We start from the raw sequence: 20963 nt of genomic DNA on the forward strand, positions 1-20963 counted from the left end.
CTGTTTGAAATAAAATTTATTGTATTCGAAATGCCTGATCAAGTGAATATAATTTATTTTTTTAATACGTTATTATATTTTTTGAGATGTTCAGATCACCTCGAATTTTTTAAATGGCACCGTATATATTTTTTATTTTATACCATTAGTCGATCCAGATGGACATTCTCTACAAACTAATATCAATTTTATTTTATATTAACTGGCTACCCACACGGTATTCGAACTTATGTTTATTACCCTTTGTTCGAACACTCTTTGGGGGTTGAATTTCGAAAAACGCTTAAACACGTGTTTGTTTATTTTAAAGGAGAAGGTTAAAGTGGACATAATAATAAAAAAATTTGTTTAAACCCAAATCTAATTTCATCCACATCACAAGAGAAGTATATTGGGCTCTCGAATAAAATAAATTTTATTCCAAACATTTTTTGAGTCAAAAGTTAATGAGTTATTTCAAGTGTTCATTCTTACTGTCTCACCTTTTATATATGTGTATTTTTTAATAGATCTACAAAATAGAAATTTTTCTTTCTTAATGCTTCTAAATATTTTTTGACGTAACATTATCAAATAATTGCAAAGATAAAATAATAATACAAGTGTTCGAAATACAAAGTAAATAATAATATATGTCATTATTATAATTATAACATATAAAATAATATACGTAATTATTTGTTGCTTGCTTTATGGAGAAGGTAGCGTACTTTTGGACGGACCTGTACAAGAGGTTGGCGAAACGTCGCACCGATTTAGAGAAATTTCGCTGTAACTTGCACGGTGATTGCTTTTTGAAAAAGAGATCAGTGGAAGCAATCGTTTTCCCGATATATTCTCTGATCTTTCTATCTTTTTTCTTTCAATAATAATATAGTTCGCCCAGAGGCGATACCGTGTTCTATTCTAGCCGAATTTATCTCTAGAGCCGTTAAATTTTTTATTAATAAAATGTAACCAATCAAACGATGCTTAAGAAAATTGGAGATTTTATCGTTTAATAAAATTCGAGAATAAAAAATAAAAATTTACTTTTAATTACCTTATTTCACTTTATTTTTTATTTTTATACATAAATTAATCTTGTTTATGAAATAATCTTTCTCAATTTTTGTAAATAACAAACTAAATACTCAATAAGCTGAGTAATTTTCTGCAGAAATAAATATGAGCACAAAATGTCCAGTGCAACAACCGGTGGCCTAATTAGACTATATGTAAATTCCCAAATTTCAACATTTTCAAAAAAAATCCTATTAATCTACCAAAGAACTGGAAACCATCTGAAAATATAAAAAAATAGTAATTGAACATTCTTACTAGTAAGTCTCAATAGCAAGATCGAAAAAACCAGCTTGGGACCCTGTTGCGATCCTCGAGTTTTGCAATCTTTTCCTCAATTTAACAAAAGCATTATAATATCTTAAAGACATGTTTATCGTAAAAGACGAGACGTAAACAAAAATAACAATTTTTTCATATTGAATTCGAATTTGAAATATTTTTTAACATAAAAAAATGGTCGACAGAATACACAACTAAATACATACATAAAACATCAATCAATAGCGGAGAAAAATTGAAATTTACGGGAAAAAGCTGCTGCCCATGTATCGTTCGATTTGAGGATCCCTGTGCACCTCGTTGCTCAGGCTGACCTATTTTCATTCGTGTAAGAAGGTTTGCTCGTGCGTAGGGATATTCCGGCTAATATTTAATTGTCAATAACTAAAAAACAAAGCCGAAAATTCAAATTTTTTATTCTTGATTTTCATCTTATTTTAGCTTCAAGAATCTCCCTTAAATTTTTTTACATCTGTAACCGAACGCCTTGTATATTGTACAAATGTCCGCAACATTCAGTTTGCAGATCTAATATTACAACGGAGTAACTTGAGAAACTGCTAATAACCAAAGAAGAGCAGTATATTCTTTTATAAAAACAGTGTTAAAAATAAGAGGATTGGTGACTATTATTATTATTATTGATGATATATATGATGCAATGTATTTTTGTTGCTGATTGTATATATATTCAAAATACGTGACTTTCAAACGAGATTACATTGGTGTCCCAGGATTTTTGTGATCGACCATAGTTAAATTAAATTTAGAAATGTCTTCCATCTTTAATCAGTTAACCACAGCTATAGTTAATTCTCTGTGCAAAAGGCAGAAGGATTTTCCTACTATAAACGATTATGCAAACGTTCGACGCTGTTAAAAGCGTAACCACGCGGTAAGAAAGAGCTTCTGGCTCGCTTCTCACTGTGAAGGAAGAAAGAATGGGTTCCTCCCCCTTCCATCACGTGGCCATGGCGTGTCACGTGTTCTATGGGCCGCGTGAGGTCGACAGTGTCGACACCAGACACGTGAACAACCCAATCGAGGATATTGTATTTTCGGATTAATGGAAATTCACTCTCATCAACACTGTTCGTCCTACTATCTGAATTAATTAACGGCCTTCTACATCTGTTCCTCCTTCGTGTTTCGTAATCGGCAATCCATTTAATTAACATGTACCCTATCTGTCTTTTTGCGCCCTTGCGCGTTTGCGTAACCGGAATTATAACCAAGATAAGTTGAACTCGGTTCTTCGACGAGGTTGAAATCGTTTCTTTTTGTTTCTCTTTTATTTATTTATGCAATGTCACGTTAGCTTTCGAAGCCATTATTATTATTACATATTTATCTTACCCAGCTCCTCTCTTGTTATTATGTTAGGTTCTTTAATTTTTCTTAAAATCTACAGTTCACCTCATACACAACAATCCATAGAATATAACATTTTTAACGAATATATACGCTTTTAAAGCTATTAGCGACCGTTGTTACGTTTTGCAGTCTCTTTACCTAGTCTCTAATAATTAAGTAGACAATTTCTTAAAAAAGAATTTCAAAGGATTCTTCTGCAAGAAAGATAGAAATTATTTACCAAATAATTCCTGTAATTTATAATAGACGATATTTACCAAACATTTTATATAGAATATTTACTCTCTATTTAATCTCTAACCATCTAATGCAATTTGAAAATGACCTGCCGCTGATTCCAAAAATAATATCATTTAAACGTCTTGAACATTTCAAGTAGAGTTCACTTGAAATGACTTAAATAGCCAACAGGAGGTCCATTGTTGGCCACAGGACGATTCACGTTACCGCAAGCCTCGTGGTTGCGTATAATTGGTTTGCGCGAATAAGGATCCACGCTGGCGCGAACGACTCTGTGAACAAATGGTGGAGGGGTTGAGGTGCGATTCCTTGCGCGACTAGACGCGTCTCTGGCCAGTTCGGAACAGTTACCGCGCGTACTTTGTCACGTTCGCGTCGCTTATCGTGGTCGCAAGTTCACCGCGAGACTAGAACTGCTTGTCCTCAGTGATCCTGAGCATTTCGTCTTCGCTTCGAAGCTCTTTTAATTCCTTGCATTGTATCACTGGTGAGGCTTGCAAATATTTTGAAATTATTAGTTTATAATTCACTATAATTACTAGATGGTGAATTTTTAGATAAGTTAATACCGTTAAAAATATAATTAGAAAAATAGAACATTTGTAGAAAATTGCTTCACGTATCAAATATTATAGAAATGTTTATACATTACTTATGTATAGTTTATATATGTATCTTCATACTATATGCAATAATGTGCACTCTATGTGATTTTGCATTTTCTAATTTTCTATGGATACATAAAAATCCGCAGTCCAACAATTGCCGAAATTAATCGTAAATATGTTATTTACTTTGATTCTTCCATTACATGTGAAACGTGCTTTTGCAAGTATTCTTTAAGCGGATGTTTACTTTTAAATTTTATACAATTAGTAATTTGTAAAATATAATATGATTTGTGCAAGGGTATTTTAAATACCCTTGTACAATTAGTTTCAATTATTTAATTTAAATTATTTATTGTTAAGTATAAAATGTTAATTGTTTGATTTCAAGTGGTTTAAAGTAATCATTGATAGAATTTGGAAATAGGAAATTTTTGATAATTTTAATATCAAAGAAGTGTCAATAGAATTTTTGTCTTTGTAGTTGAGGATAGTGTACATGAGTGTTTGATCAAGCTTTTCGCTGATTCTTCCAAAAGTGACTAGCAGAAGATAAGTTCAAAGCTTTTTATTCATAAAATTCTCTGTATAGTTTCTCGTTATAAATCTTTTCTTGGAAGAATCATGGATTGAAAATTATTTAACATATTCTTTTACCTTTAAATTATTTAATAGTGTGCTCTTCAGATCTGATATAGCTGTTGATCTGTATAATATATTTCGCTCTTCTCCTCTGTAAACAATTTTTACCTCTGCAAGTATTTCTACCTTTTCCTAATGTTTATAAGAATCGTTAGATCGTTCCAAATTGTGATCTCCAAACGTAATTAAGATGTTCTTGATCTCAGATTAAATTTTATTCTTCAGTCTTAGATAAAGTTTCCTCCATAATCTATATCAGTTTTCATAAGGCTCTTCAAGTATTCTATCATATCTAGCAATTACAAGAATCATTAAACTCATCGTAATTGATCTCTAGATTAGACTTCATTCGTGTTTTTATAATTATAAAAATTGTTCTTGATCTCCCGACTTTTATTTTGTCCCTTTAAGATATAATTTCATCTACTCTTACAAGTGTTTTCGAATATTCCGTTTTTCTTAATGGCGAGGAAAGGAATCACCGTAGCCAGGCTGTTAGCAACTGCAGAAACGATGCTGATCGCTTCACCTCCCACTGCTTCTGTCTCATTAACTGAAAAACGATATTCCATGGCATCCACGTTCTTCTATTTATCGACGCCAGTGGAAGGAATGACCTGTGCAGACGCAATATCGTTGAAAGTGCAGCTTCCAGTTTCATCGACGATTCGTCGACGCGTAATTATTCACGTGTGCACCACGTTAATACACATGCTCGCGATTTCCAATTATCCGCAACTCCCTCGACATTTCTCCATCCCCCCTTCCCCTGCCCGATGTCCCTTCCCTCATCACCAATTATTTCCTTCTCGCGAGAAACATTTTATCCTATTGGCCACTAAATCTAATTAAGCTTTATTATTGCGTTGTTCTATGACAGCGTAACACAACATCAGTAACGTTCTGTGAATGGAGAAATATTACATATCGGACAAATTACTATAAAATTACTCTTTCATTGTTTTGTACAGTTGGAAGATGTATGATATCTTTAATGATTGGAGAAATGATTAAATTGGAATACGAGGTAGTAACATACATGGGATATAGCATATATAGTTTAATAATGTAATATATGTTGTGCAGTACTAAAAATAGAGTACTATTATATGCTACTACCATAAGTATTAGTATATACTATATACTAATATGAGGTAGTAGCATGCACAGGATAGTAATTTAGTATATATTGTGCAATACTAAAAATAGAGTACTATAATATGCTACTACCATAAGTACTAGTCTATACTATATACTAATATGAGGTAGTAGCATACACATGATAGTAATATAGTATAGTAATGTAGTATATGTTGTGTAGTACTAAAAATAGAGTACTATAATATACTACTGCTATAAGTACTAGTATATACTATTACTATAAGTAGTATATACTATTACTACAATAACTAGTTACTACTAGTTACTATTACTATGAACTAATAATATATTTCTCCTGTAATATTTCTTGTTCGCTTTATTTTATTTACAAATGCTTCGTTAATTGCTTCAATTAAATGTTAATACCCTTCAAGATAAAAATTAATTGTCGAATATATTTCTCACTGGAAACCAATTAAATTGCATCTGCATCATTATACCGCTACGAATAACACAATTATGCTAGGAGATCCATTAAAACAAGTTGCTGGATGTTGTCTGACCAATCTTCGCTTATTCTCCTTAAGCAGTTTGAATATCTGTCTATCTTTGGAATATCTCGCAAATTGGAATATCCTTTAAACTAAGCATTGTTCGATTCAAATATCTTAATATTTTCTCGTAGAGAATCCAAAAATGCGCCGAACATATAAATGAAGTTAAATAAACGAATAAAGAATTATAGAGTTCCATTTAAAAACAGAATGCAATTTCCCAGTGCATCGTTACATATTAAGAAAAAAAAAAAAAAAAATAAAAAAAAAAGAAAGAAAATAAAGTAAACGAGTACCTATGAATATAGATGCTATCATACCATTCAATTTTTCCCTCTACAGTATTTTTTTCTATCTCTCATTGTGAAACGCATTCTATATATGTGTTTATTTATTTTTTGGCTCTACCATACAGGAAACTTTGCTTACGTATTTCTCTCATTCTCGTGCTTTGTTTGGATATAGAGTTTTTGTTTAGAGCATTCATCCACACTTCCATTCCAAACACACGTATCTCATCTTATGTCTGATACTAACACTTAAACATACGACCTTTTTATTTTTTTTTATTTTATATCATATATATTTCTGTGTTTCAGTTAGCGTGTCTTACTTTTGAACGATATGTGTCGTGCTACAAATACCTTAAAATTGTCTATCGGTCTTTCCATAGCGAGTGGATGATCTGTTTCCTTGGTCAGTCAGGAGTATCTTGAATTGCAGATAAAACGAGAGCACGTGATGCCCCTAAGAGATTGGAAGTAAAATTCTCCGGCCAGAGTGATTCTTTATTCATCTGTTGGATACTTATTGAATCGGATCTTTTCCTGTTTCCATTGGGGTTTCAGCATCGAGGAAAGAAAATGATGCGAGTTTTCCTTTAGATTGAATAGTGTTTTGAGGTTAGAATCTCGGGAGAGATAAGCAGAGACACGTTCCTTTTTCGCATATTGATAGTTATTGGTTAAAATGTCTTTTATTTCTAACGAAATTAAAATGAAAAATATCTCAAAATTAGAATATTTCGAGGAATATTACGAATTAAGATAGTTTCATCAATTGGAAAAGATTAGCTTTCTTCATTATATCAAGTTGTAACTTTATTTTAATTTTAATGTTAGATATCATTATTCCTTTATTATTTTATATTATTTTCGTTCGTTTAATATTTTACATTAAAAAATTGCAATCTTCTTGTTTTTATCTTATTTGTTATTATCCACAAAATACAGCTGAAATCATGTATATTTGAAAATTAGAATCTTTTGGCTAACATTCTATCACAAGGGTATTTCATCAACAGCGAAAAATTAGGTTCTCTATTTGTATTAAAAAGTCACTGTCTTTTCCCGTTTTTATTATTATTTCATGAAATTACGATTCTCCGGAATATTCTATCTACGTGCTAGAATTACATTTTCATACAGAATGAACAGGAAAAGTATACCCATTCCATTCCATCAAGCGATGAAAAACGAGAAAAAGTATTTCTATTCTAATACGTGATAAAATTAGAATCTCTCATCCGATCCCGAAACCACAATTGTTGGAATAGTTGAAAATCGGTAACTGTAGCAAACAGTGATTGATAACTCGTCAAGATCTTGAGGGTTAGCGAACTTAGAATGAGAAGAGCTGTGATTGTAGACGTCTGGAGGACTGTGGCTTCTCGTTTAGTATGCAATACGCCACTATCTGCCTACGCAACAGTCACTAGGTCGTCGTTATAATTTCATCCTTTCGATATGCAACCAGTGTTCCATAAATTTCCTCCTGGCTTCCTCGATTCTGGGTGCCTCTGGCATCATAGTGGTCACTGGACCATGTTAACTACATCGACGAGCTATTGACATGGATATACTGCTATTGGACCCAATGGAACTTTTATGGCTAGTAGCTTTATCACTATTATTGGGTCGCTCGGAAAATTCGTTTCGATTTTTAAAGAACGTGAAGGGCCCAAGGAATCTGACAGGTTCCGGAACGATAGAATACTCAAAGGAACATTGAGAAAGATCGCGGAACAAAACGCCACCTACTATACCAAAGTATAGTATTCAGATTGTGAAACTTTTCATCTGAATGTGTCATTTTGGCGGTATTTTAGGCCGCTAAAGTTGAAGAAAACGAGGGTCATTTTTCACGGAAGTAAACGATTTTGAAAATTCGGCTGACAAAGATCTTAATCGTAGAAATCCGTGTAAGATCGTGGTCGTGCAGAGCTGTAAGCTGCAAGAGGCAGGACAGGTGATGGCGCTACTAGCCAATGCCAATACTACAAATGCCTATTTTACCATTTACCACTCTCTGTATGATTACGGCGTAATCTGCCGCCTCATGACGTCCGCAGAGTAAAAGATAGCTCGAATCGAATCCATTTCTCACGATTCAAACGCGTACAGAGTAGGCTACATAGTAGTTTCAGACCACCGAATTTGAAAAAAGATGTGAAAATTCGCGAGCATTTTGCACATCAACAGGTAGACTGACATTTTTGTACGCGTTATACACGATATATTTTTTCTCATTTAAATTGTTTCTTAAATTACTTTCTCACAAAAAAAGAAATTGCTGGAGATGGGAGAAAATGTGACAATTATATTTAAAAAGGTCAATTACATAATATCCACATTCGACAGTATAAGGTTGCTTCTAAAAAATGAAGTAGTAGTTACATCTTCTATATTCATAAAAAAGCACAATGTTAACTTCCGATGGTATACCATTCTTTGTCATTTTATTTTATCCTCATATTCTTTTCCATCGTCCTTTTTTCATCTCTGGTATTTCAGAGATGTAGTTTGATCTAATTGCGTGGGACACCCTCTATATTATATAATATAGAATTAATATTTCTTATATAACTGAACATTGTCTTAACACGCTACAGTACCTATACCAATTTGATCAGATTACTGAAAAAGTTACTGAAATAGTTGTAAAATTCCAAGATTATGAAAATTTTTAAAAATTTTAATGCAAAATTGAGTAAAAGTCAAATATGATAAATCTAAATTCATTCTAAAATTCAATCCAATCTAATTTAATCTAATTTAATGGTAAATATTAATATTCACCAATATTAATATTACCCAAGCATTCCAAAGGTAGTAAAACTTTTTAACAAACCAATTGAAATCTGTGTAAATCAAAATATGATCATCTATTTATCCCGGCTTTTATCCCAATCTATTGGGTTGGCAACTAAATGATTGCGGATTTTGTCATTAGGTGGCATTGACAAAATCCGCAATCACTTAGTTGCCAATCCAATAATTCACTTCAAAATATTGCAATGTTAATATCCAGCAGAATGCTGAAGGAGTCCATAAAATAGTTTCAAAATTCCGAGGCCAATAAAACCTTCTAACAAAGCATAACCACAAAACGTAAATACTAACCAATCCAAAGCAAAAGTCAATTATTTATTAATCTCGAAGTTGATTATTCCAGTCTAATTCAATTCAAACTGCCGTGTCCTGCCAAACAAAATCCAATCTCCTTTCCTCATTAAATTCTCAAATCATTGTCCAGAGGAAAATTTCGTCAAAATCCCAATGGATCTTGAATCAGGCTGGTTCCAATCGTTAAGCGTTCATCCAGGTCAAGGCTCGATAGTCGGATGGGCTCGTAACCGAGGTTTTCGTGAACAATGGGCGCGCGATACTGCGGTAATTAGCGGGCAGATTTTAGAAGAAGCGCGGGATCGCACGCTTGGTCTCCCCTTTCACCTGGATTGTTACGTGGAACAATTTGTTCATGGGAACATCTCAATTATTTATAGAAACTTTTTAATGAACATATTGCAACGAGTAAACTATAAAGTTCTATGCAAATTTATATTTTTGTGAATATGAGGAAAGTAACGTAATCTAAATGGAGGTTTGTTTCATTTGTGAGTTTTTAGGTTATGTCAAACATACCACTTTCGAAATTATACTGTTATTTTTTAAACTTCTTTGTTCTTCGTTTTAGGAGTAGTTGATTTTTCTCTGTGACGGTGCTGTTTTTCTTCATGCAAATATTGGGTTGGCAACTAAGTGATTGTGGATTTTGTCAATACCACCTAATGACAAATCCGCAATAACTTAGTTGCCAACTCAATAGGATTCCCAATAGGATTCTTTGCAATTTTTCTATGATATTGTAGTTTCTGTTTTTGGAACGATGTTTCCCTTAGTCTTGAAGGTACTAATGGAAATCGTTGGATTTTATTGGTGCAATTTTTGTTTGCAGAATAAGAGGTACTCGATAGCTGACGATCGGTTTCGTACTCGACGCGAGAGAATTCGATGCAACACGCGTAGGAGGCAGTTACTGATTCGTTAGTAGTTGGAAATGGTTTGGAATTAATGTGTTTGGCACATCGATTAACTTTCCAGTCCTGTTTCCTGCTTCCTATTTTCAATCTCTTCGTTTTATTGGTCCTTGGCAAGTTATCAAAATTCGGTTTTGTCCCTAGAAGATAGATTTTGTATATTTTTTCGTTGTTTTCTCTTAGACTGGAATTTTGTTTGGGTAAATTAATCTTTTGTTTCAATTTGAAGCAAATTGAAACTATATTTCTGCTATTGCTTGAATTTCATACAAATTCGTAGAAAATGTAATCTATAAGAAAATTCTATTTTTCAACTCAAAAATCCAAGTTTTCTAAATCAATCTTTAGTTTTCTTTTCCACCAAAAAGAAAGAACTTCACTAAACGAAAGAATAATTTTCTATACGCTCTTTGCTTTTTCCCTCTCTATTTGTCTTCTCATGTGAACAAATTATTCACAGAGTAGAATAAATTTATGTAAAAGAATTCTTGGTAACCAAATAATTTCCATTTTAATAACGGCAACCTATTTCTAGATGTAAGATAAATCTAGAAATGAAATTCTCATGGGTCATTTCGTAGATTAAAATTTGCCACGAGGCAAATCAACGAGAACGAAACGCTTTAGGTCTGACGATTTACGATTGCGTTCTCACGTATCATGATCGTTAACATCGAGAGATGATGCATAATTAAACGAATCTTGTTTATCCAATCGAATGATCAATTTGAAATACGCAATTATAACGAAAGCAAATGTTTAGGTTGAGTTAAGTGTAGAATTAAATCACTCGATGACGATCGTTTCTCGATCTATTGTATTACCTGTGACCTATGGCAAAAAGGTTTCAATCGAACATAGTAAAACACACTGAACTATACGAAGCACTAATACCAAGTGGGCGATGTTTATGAGGTGTGATTCTATACATCAAGGTAATGAGATAATCTGAAGTTCATATACAGAAATGTTGTTTGGGAATTAATTTCCAAGTTATATAGATTTCATAAGATTGAAAGTTTTCATTTTTAACAATTTATAAACAATTTTTTCATAAGTAATCATTTTATATTAAAAATACAGTACGTTAATGGTTGCTGAAGGACAATGAATTAGTCGACGAATATTTCTTTCTAATTCATTCATATTTCATGTTTCTCACCTAAAAACACTCGAAGAAGAAAAAGAGGTTAGGTTTGGATTATATTGAGAAGAAAATGTTAGTTTTGGATTAAGTTACAAAGAAAAGGAGGTTAGGTTTGAGTTATATTGAAAAGGAAAGATTAGTTTTGGGTTAAATTAGAAGAAGTAGAAAATTAGGTTTGCATCGGATAGGAAAGAAAAGAATATTAGATTTATTTCTATAGTAAGCTTCTCCCGTTTTTCATCTTTCATTGGTGAAAGCAATAGAATGGATAATTTTGACATTATTATAGTAGTATTGATGTGGTAATGGAAAGTACAAACGATTCAAGAAGAAAGACTGTATAAGTGAATGAATATGTAGTAATTATAATTTTATACTAGATTTAATAGAGAGAGAGAGAGAGAGAGAGAGAGAGAGAGAGAGAGAGACAGTCATTTCAATATTTTGTGCTTAGTTCTTAAATTATTAGTATACTTTTTTATATACAATTTGCTTTTTATTTAATATAAAAGGAAATTATGAATAAAAGGCTTTGCAATGATATACGTAGTATGATATGATATTACAATGGGATAAAACATTTAAAAATTTTTAAAGTCCAATTCTTTTAAGTAGCTTCTGATTTTAAAAGCTACATTTTTTTTTTAAGTTAATACATAATAACAAAGAGATTAAAGTTTTGAAAGCTGATGCTCAGTAACAAAAAGCCGGTTTTTTTCCAAAGCTAACATACGTTAACAGGAAGCTTACAATTTTTGAAAAGTTAATACACAATCATCCAATCTTGTGAATCTGCTCTTTTATTTAGAAAGCTCTTTGTATATCCAGATTGTTTGATTTCTCAAGCGAAACAAATAGTACCATTTTAAATATTAAATTATTTTAAGCAGACAAACTTATTTTTAAATATTTCTGTCGTTTTCCACGATTAAACCACGAATGAATGCCATTCCTACTTTATATCTATGATTCATATTTCAATATGCATTTTAAATTCGTTCTTTCATGTCATTCCACAAAGTAGAAATATCGTCATGAACGATAGACTTCAAAGCTTCTCAATAATCCTTATAAAGATTCTCCCCTATAAACCGCAAATCAATTTTATGCCTATTTTCTCCTGCGTGGTTTTTATATTCCGGGAAAATAATAACACGGTTGCGATGAAAATAATTTTCTCAGAAAATGGAAGAAGATTCCAGTTTCTATACAGATACTTGTTGCATCATATTTTTAATTGAACATCACACAAATCATGTATTTTAAACAATAGAAATCTAATTTAATTTTCAAAAAATTTAGCTAAAATCTGAAAAAGAATTTACCTAATATAAACAAAAATATCCTAACCTACAGTAAATATTTTAAAAATTAGAAAAACTGGAGCACGAGATATTTAAACCTTGAAAGCCTAATTTAATCAAAAGTCCACCTACTATCAGTAAATAAAATCCTAACCTAAAAATTGTCAACATTACAAAGCAAGTCCACGAAGCACTAAAACAACAAAAATCTAACTTATATAACTTTAAACGTTTGGCTAACATCAACAAATAAATCTTAATCTGCAAAGTAAAAATTCTTAACATTGAAAAGACAGATCTATGAAGCACTTAAACAAGAAAAACCTAACCTATAAACACATAATCAAAACTTGAATCAATATCGATAAACATGTTCTAACCTAAACATAAAATTCTTAATATTGAAAATCCAAATGCACGGTCCATTAAAGCTATGATGTCGTAAGCATTAAACGCGATCCTAATCCGAAGCTTTTGAGGTTAAAGTACCTTTAGCCAGATTAAGCTTCGACTTTCGAGAGGTGTCTCGTTAAAACTTCTAACAGTCGCATAACCAACTACATGAAATTATTCCATATACCAGTTTCTAACTAGTGAAAAGGCTTCCGTATCCTTTTTTTTTTATCCTAAATCAGAAATTGGATCGAGCATCCCTCAACGCCCCGAGTCACTCGCCTCTATGATTATTCTCACTCGACCTGATGACTTTTTACTAAAGAAACTGGAGTAAATGAGGTTTCTTTGACATTTCTGCTTGGATCTATTTTATTTCTATCAAAGGGAGCCCCGAAGGAACTTTTAAGCAAAGAGATTTGAATGAGAAATGACAAGGATGAACAGAAGTAGTAGTTAACTGGAGTTACATTTTGTTGATGTAAAAGAGACGAAACTTATTTCCTCGCAGGATCCCTTTTCAGTTGAGTTAATGGGCCTTCAACTTTTGACGCGAGATCTTCATTACAAAAGCAGAGAAACAATTATATCAGTTGCAAAATACACTGTTCTAGTCAGGAAATGTAATTATTTACGTTTTCGTGTTCATTTAATTATTCTGTAATTCTGTTTTAAATGAATTATGATTAAGATATAAGATATAATTATTAAAATATGGTTAATAGTAAAAAAAAGTTAAATTATAGGTTATTTTTACATATCTTTAGAACATAGAATAAAAATTATTTTAAATAGTTCTTATTACATGTATACAGTAATAAAATAGAAATAATTATATTATACAACGCAGTTATTGCTACATTTGTTTCATTTTATTGATAAGAATATTAATTCAATTACCTTACAACTTTGCAACCTTGATATTGAATTAATTTGATATTGATACCTTGCAACAATTATTTTTGAGCATTTAAATGTTGCAGGGATTTTTCAAAAAATCCCTACTAATAAGTAGAAAATTAATGAAATGTTGGACAAATTATCTTGCTTTCTTAATTCTGATTGGAATAGAGAAGAGATATTAATTATTTTATGGTACACCTATATATGTGTAGTTGAGTTAGATTTCAATGTTTCTAACTTTAATTATTTTATTGCATCACAATACAATATTATTTCTGTGTAATCCACGTAATGGTTCAGTTTGCCGGCTAATGGGATCCTCTTTAATTCTTGGATGATACTTTGATTGAATACTGTTTTGTCACGCGTTAATTAATCACCGTTTCGGTCTGCTGTTGACTGGCATACAAAGTTGTGCATCCATCGCGCCAGATGCGCTCCTCTAATCTCCATAAACTGAAAATCATTTTCCTTTAGTTGTCGCCCCTTCCACATTTCCCAATACAAACTCTAACCATTCAGTGATAAGTGATAAGTTTCTTCAATGCCTGATAATTTTTGTACGAATAATTAATTGCAGACATACTCTGTACATGAAGAAAATTTTGGTTCTTTATTGGAGTCTTTAAATATTTTTTGAGAGTGGGGGCAAATTATGATAGTCTCAAGAAGTTCGAAAATTCTGAAAATGCCAGGGGATTAAAAAATTTCAAAAATAAACATGCAAAAAGAACCCACATGCGCTATCTTTCTCATTGTAGATTCGCGTTTCCTTTTACATACGTAGATTATTGGACTAAGTAAACGCAATATCTGACCTCTGGACGTTGCTTCGAAGCTGAAATTCCCTATGGAATTTTCAACTTCGAAATCCGTATTGCACGTTCATAAAGGCAATTACCATGCTCGATAATGCGAACTAATGTGCAGTACTGCAATTAAGCAGGATGATGAAGATGGTTTTAGACTTAGAAATGTTAGATTACGAGCAGAGTGTATCTTAGACCTTGCTTGCTAATTAGCGTGGAATTTGAAACTATATTGGCTTCTTAGGTAAACGTTGCTCCCTATTTATCAATTTTGTTTATATTATATTTTCATATTTTGTCATATTGTCATATTGCCATATTCTTCTATGTTCTTATGTAGATAGAATTTCTTTATCAGTTAGTTAGAAATTATTTATTATTTGGAATTACCTGAAAGCATTATTTCTGGTAATTAGGAATTATTTTTAGTCAAAACTAAATTTTATTGTTTGTCAAGTTTTACTTTGGTTAAGTTAGGTTTGGGTTAGGTTTAGCAAGTTTTGTCATGCTCATACATAAATTTATCCTAATATTCGTAAATGAAGAATATGCTTCGTTTCTTTTATGTTATTAAAAAAAGGATATGAATTTTTATAAATTTGCTGCAATTCATTAATCATTTAAAGAAGACAGAGTATTGCGTCTTTCTTTACATTTCGTGAGACGAATGAAACACACTGTTCTGAATGCTAGCTTAAGAAAGGAATTTATTCAACTTGTCTTCGTGAAGATCACCTACACGCGAGACAGTAATAATTTCCAAGCGACGACACTGACAAGGATACAATGGTATGTCATTTTGACAAACGAAAACGCTCACTGTTGTATAGTGAACGATGCAGTATGTGAAACGATTGTTCCTCGTTGTGTAACCGTTTTATATGCATGAGAATGGAGCACGTGTAATTGGAATTGCAGTTTCGTGATGGATCAAATTAATAATTTTTCACTCTGCATGGTTATTAATCATGCTGATACGATTTATTAAAGATAAAAATGTGAAACGTTATGGGCATTGTGACAGCTTTATAACCTCGAATTTATCGACATAGAATATTTACTTCAAGAATCAACAAAATATAATTTAGAATTAACAGAATATCCTATGAATAAAAAAATAAAAGTAATAAAGAAATAATCATTATAAATCATTAATAACCAGCATTAGAAAAATAGAATAGATGAGTATATGAACAAATAAATGAATAGATGTGCATATTGTACGATAGTGACACATTTGGCGTTAGTGTCGCGTCAGTTACATTATCATAATGCCAATGCACCGTGCTTAATATAAACATCATCAAAATACCACATACACAATTTAAATGAAATGTTCAATTTTAACAATATCTTCCAATAATTATATTAATAAATTATTTCAATAAATCATTTCAATCATTGAAATTTGTGATTAAAATAAAGATTCAGATCGAACATGGTTCCTACTTTTCCTAGCTTTCAACGTGATCATGATGTTTCCAATGTTTTAATACCTTTTGTATAATATCAAAGGAACGCTTCGACGAGTTCCTTGCACTATGGTTCATCATCCTCTTTATGAATCTTTTTTTAGCTGACAATTGTTGCGAAACCCTGATGAAAAATAGAAGAAGTAAGAATTGAATGGTATAAATATAACCAGAAAATGTTAAGGCGGTTTCTATTTCTGTGCTGAGCTTCCTCCGGCGAGAAAGAAGTGCTTCTTTCACTTTTCCAGCCAACTGATGCCGGCTAACGTACAGTGAGATTTCTGACCTACAAAAACCAGTTGTCCTTGCCAACCACGACTATTCTCCTCGCAATCGATTGTCCCATTTCAACGTGAAGTTCTGATGCAGAGCCGCGAATCAAGCAGTGGCAATTGAGATTCCCTTTTAGTTGATGGATCCTATCGTTTTTGATGGAGCAAACTTTCTTAATTGAAGAGAATCCTCTGTTTCCTTGTCGTGATACTTCCCCCTATTTGGAGAACTGTTTTAACCATGAAAGTTTGGTGGTGGATTAGCAAAAAGAAATACAGAGGAATTCCTTAGCTTAAAGGTTTACAGGGAGATTCTTAAGATTCTAGGGGAATATTTCAGGATTAATATCATTTAATATTATATAAAAGTTTTTTTTTAAGACTTTTTTTTAGACAATTCTTTGGGCCGTGAGAAGAGTTTTTGTATTAAGAGATCTTTGATATTTTCTGCAGAGAGTAAGTTTTTTAGATTGGGAAGATTTCTTGGAGTGTGATAAGATTTTCTACGTTAGATTTCCCTTCTTCTCTTCGTAGACGGTTCTCTATATTTTATGAGAATAGTTTGGTGAATATTTCAAGAGTATTTTAGTTTGTACAAAGGTTCTTTATATGTGCGTGAATTGTAAGAAAATTCCTTACACTACAAAGTATTTCTTCGTATATTATTTTCTTGTCTGAGGATTCTTTAGATTTCAGAGCAATATTTCAGATGATTGAAATATCTTTTGTGCAACTATAGAATAGAAGGTTTCTTTAGACAATAATACAAATTTGTGATTTATGAATTATCTTCTAATTATGAATAATCTTTTATATGGTTATCTCTTTTAATGAAAATGTTAGCTCTATTACCATCGTGAAAATAAATAACAGGAAGGGCCAAAACACTCTAAACTGACGTACAATCGCTCTAATGTCCTTCTTCTTATTTCCATTCTTAACAAAATTAAACAAACGCTACAAGCTTTCTCATAAACATTTCCAAAAATCACTATCTTTGAAGTTTCTCTTAAGTAATCCTCAAAAGACGTCTTCGATGCGTTTACGAACTCCCAAATTATTCCACCAAATCACGTACTGTATGCTTTAATTTCAACAGAATCGAATTCCGCGAAAATTTCATCAGGTAGTTATCGTCACCTTTGTTTCTTACATAGTAATGAATTTCAAAGCAATCATGTTCTAGCTGGTTTTGCACAGTTCAACGGCTCATGAAACTCGTTTAAACAGCGTAAGAGGAATCAACGTGATCCTAGGACGTATCTGTTCCTTGCAACTTTCTTGGTACGATTGATAACCTGATTGCCTCGAGGGAGAGACAGGGAGAGACGGGGAGAGACAGGGAGAGACGGGGAGAGACAGGGAGAGACAGGTAGAGACGGGGAGAGATGAGAACCGCTTGAAAGCGTGCATACATCTGCTTACTCATACTACGAAATAGTGGAAGCTAAAAATTAATTGAATTGTGAACTGTTGCTCGTGTTAACATTATAGCATCTGGTTTTTAGGTTAGGATAGAAAATAGGACTATGTATATTGATGAAGAAATGAGGGAAGTTTTTTTTATCATATTTGTGGGTGTGGATCTTAATGAGAGAAAAGATCTTTCCTTATAGTAGTGAGGAGAAGGAAAACAAGAATATTTATTACTTTAGTGAATAACAACATTGTTAATGAAAGAAATACAAGATTTTTGGTTATATTAGTGTAATAGAATTTTATTTGATTTTAGTAAAAACTTTTAATTAATTAAATAGCAAAACATTCACGCAGAGAAAAACAGATAAATTTCCTTTTATCTATTATTATTTATTTCTTAGTAATTCGTACCTAAAAAGGTACATTAAAAAAGGTAATTATAGAGCAGTCGTCGAGCAAAGACTGTAAAACAGAATCAATTTCACTCTAAAGGAAAAGAATTTAAAGTTAAAATTCGCGAGAAATTTTCAAGGGAGTCATTTCAACCATTGCTGAATTCATTCTAGAGATACGTGTTGGTCTTTTGCTTGACCTATTTCACTGGAATATCGCGCTGCCGCGCCAGTATTTTCCTCTGTTCTCGAGGGTTTTTTCACCATTTTTCTATTCATTTTGAAATATCAAAAAATAACTTGCCTCGTCGAACGACATGGAATCCCATGGATTCCATGTTTTACATGTTTAATGTTCGTTTTTCGGCCTGATAAATCTTTTAAGTTTTATTTTTTTTCCATCTTGGTCTTTTGAAATTTTTATAATTTGTAAACTTAGAAATAGGGAAGTCTGAAAATTTGGAAATTAAGAAATTCAGGAACTGGGAAATGGAGAAACTTGGGAATTAAGCAATTAGGAAATTACGACACTTGAGAATTAGGAAACTAGGAAACTTGGCAATTAGGAAATTTGGAAATTTTAAAATGAAATAATCCTTTCAGAGATAAATCTGATATGTTTTACAAAGTACTTGTTAAAAGACAAAAAAGAAAGATCTTATTATACTAAAATCCACTAATATGCAAATATTATTTGCAAATTTCAAATTTTAATTCAATGGTACAAGTTGTCCAATAACTTCTATTTATTGCTTCTTAAAGTTTCGGTATCAACCTGTCTTGCAGATGCTTTTCAATTTCTCTTGAACATTTCGAGATGAACAATCAGAGGAGAAACATGAATCTTGTCAGTAGAACATGACGACGTTTCCGAATCAGACTCTATTCATCTATGAACACGAGCCAGAAATGCATGGTGCGTACTCTGAATGCTGGATCTCGACTTTCTGGCAAACAACCAAGTAGTCTGTGTGAGTTCCTCTTATATTTCTTCGTCCTTTTCGTCATTCCGCTTTTCTGGTCATAAAATTTTGCCTTTATTGGTCGCTCCTCTCTCTTTTTTTTCTTTTTTCGTGGTAGACAAATATTCTGTGGTAGCTGCTCTGTTAGCTTTACGTGGCAAATATTGCTATGATACATACGGTTTGAAAGTAGCAAAAATGGTTTCATCCTTTTTTTCTATGTGTATGTCCCTTTGTAGATTAATTCTGTATAATCTATGGTTTTGTACATCTGCAGTTTATGGGAGAATTGTATAAGCTTCTTTATTTATTTAGAATTTTTGATATTCAAACATTTAAAGTACAGTGGATCTTCAGCTTATGGAGCGATTATATGGATTCTTTTTATTTATTTCAAGTTTTGGATATTTGAATATTTCGGATATTTATATGGAGTTCTGAATTATTTAGATTTTCTTATATATTTAGTGTTCGTTTATACTTGTATAAGATTTTTTAAAATTCAATAAAAATTATTGTTGGAAATGGTTGAAGAATGATATGAAAAGGAACGTATTCAAAATATCAGTATTTTCTTTTGTCCATATATCTTGCTTTTATTGATATTACAAATAAAAATTATTTTCGTAGTTCCATCGATACCGTTCGAACAGTTTGATGGTTTAAAAAACAATTTTTAATAGTTTCAAAAATCCTATTGTTTGTTTTATAGGATTTTAAACTTTTTCATACAATATCAAACTTCTTTCAATAACATTTCAAACTACTAGTAACAAACTGATTTGCAATGAAGTGGTTTTCTCTGTGTCGTTTAAAATAGTGTGTACGGAGCAAACATATTATAATTTAAATACAGGAAACTTCTCTCTGGCTAACACGAGTAATATGAGTGAACAACGAAAAAATAAATTTTTTTCATTTCTCTTCCAATAAATAAGTTGCATATCAGAAAAAAAATGAAATGTCAAACAATCGTTTTTTGCATTGCTTTTTCCCTTTGAACAAGTTTCAGTTTTTCATGTGGACAAATAGGGATATGAAAGAGATGGAAATAATATGATTGCACTCTGGATTAGTCTGACTTCTTCGTCTGATGTCATTTGCTGGAGAATATTTAGATGGATTTTATTGAAAGGCGGATAAAATTATGCTACTTTATGTGAAACATGTATGTTTCCTGGTATTTGGTGTGGTATATGATGAGTGGAATGCTTGGCATCTTGCCTCTGAGTATTTGCGGCCATCTAGCGAGACAATTCTTGTGAGGCTTAGTGGTCAGCGACCGAGGAGGAATGGAAGGGAAGATAGTGGTCATTATTGGAGGAACCTGCCAATAATGGCGTTCCTGGAAGGAATGGTGGAAAAGTGTAGCTGACGTTAATTCCTCGAAACGACCGAATAGTGAAAATTGACGATAATCCTTGAAAAAACGACACTCGTTACTCGTTTGTGATTTATGCATTTTTTCCGGCCAGTCGGCCAGTGTTCTGCTTTCATCGCTTGATCCGAATTGAAACTGAAATGGAGCAGAGTTAAACATTCGGGATGCATTCTACATTATCAGGATAATAGAATTTGAATAAAAAAATGGCCTTCAAATAATCTTAAAAATCTGATGAAAAGTGCGGAAATTTTAAATCAATCTTTGATATTAAAAATTTATTATTTTTTTTATTATTTCCATAATTTACTACAATGATTGAAACGTT

At 32.0% G+C, this 20963-nt stretch overlaps 1 protein-coding gene across 8 annotated transcripts in view; it reads left to right on the top strand.

The window, feature by feature from the left end:
• Window positions 1-20963, top strand: part of Pdfr (Pigment-dispersing factor receptor) — an 83507-nt gene that overhangs the window by 10042 nt on the left and 52502 nt on the right. For 4 of the 8 annotated variants that reach the window (XR_011801771.1, XR_011801773.1, XR_011801772.1 and 1 more), the window contains exon 1: window positions 3176-3445. The exons of 1 other annotated variant lie outside the window; for it this stretch is intronic. The gene's annotated coding sequence lies outside the window, so the exon portion shown is untranslated. Of the gene's footprint in view, window positions 1-3171; window positions 3446-20963 lie in introns of those variants that run through there. 3 more of the 8 variants (XM_072017821.1, XM_072017816.1, XM_072017818.1) reach the window with 2 other exon arrangements.

The sequence above is a fragment of the Bombus fervidus genome, chromosome 15 (genome assembly GCF_041682495.2).
Source record: "Bombus fervidus isolate BK054 chromosome 15, iyBomFerv1, whole genome shotgun sequence".
In the NCBI taxonomy this organism is placed as follows: domain Eukaryota; kingdom Metazoa; phylum Arthropoda; class Insecta; order Hymenoptera; family Apidae; genus Bombus; species Bombus fervidus.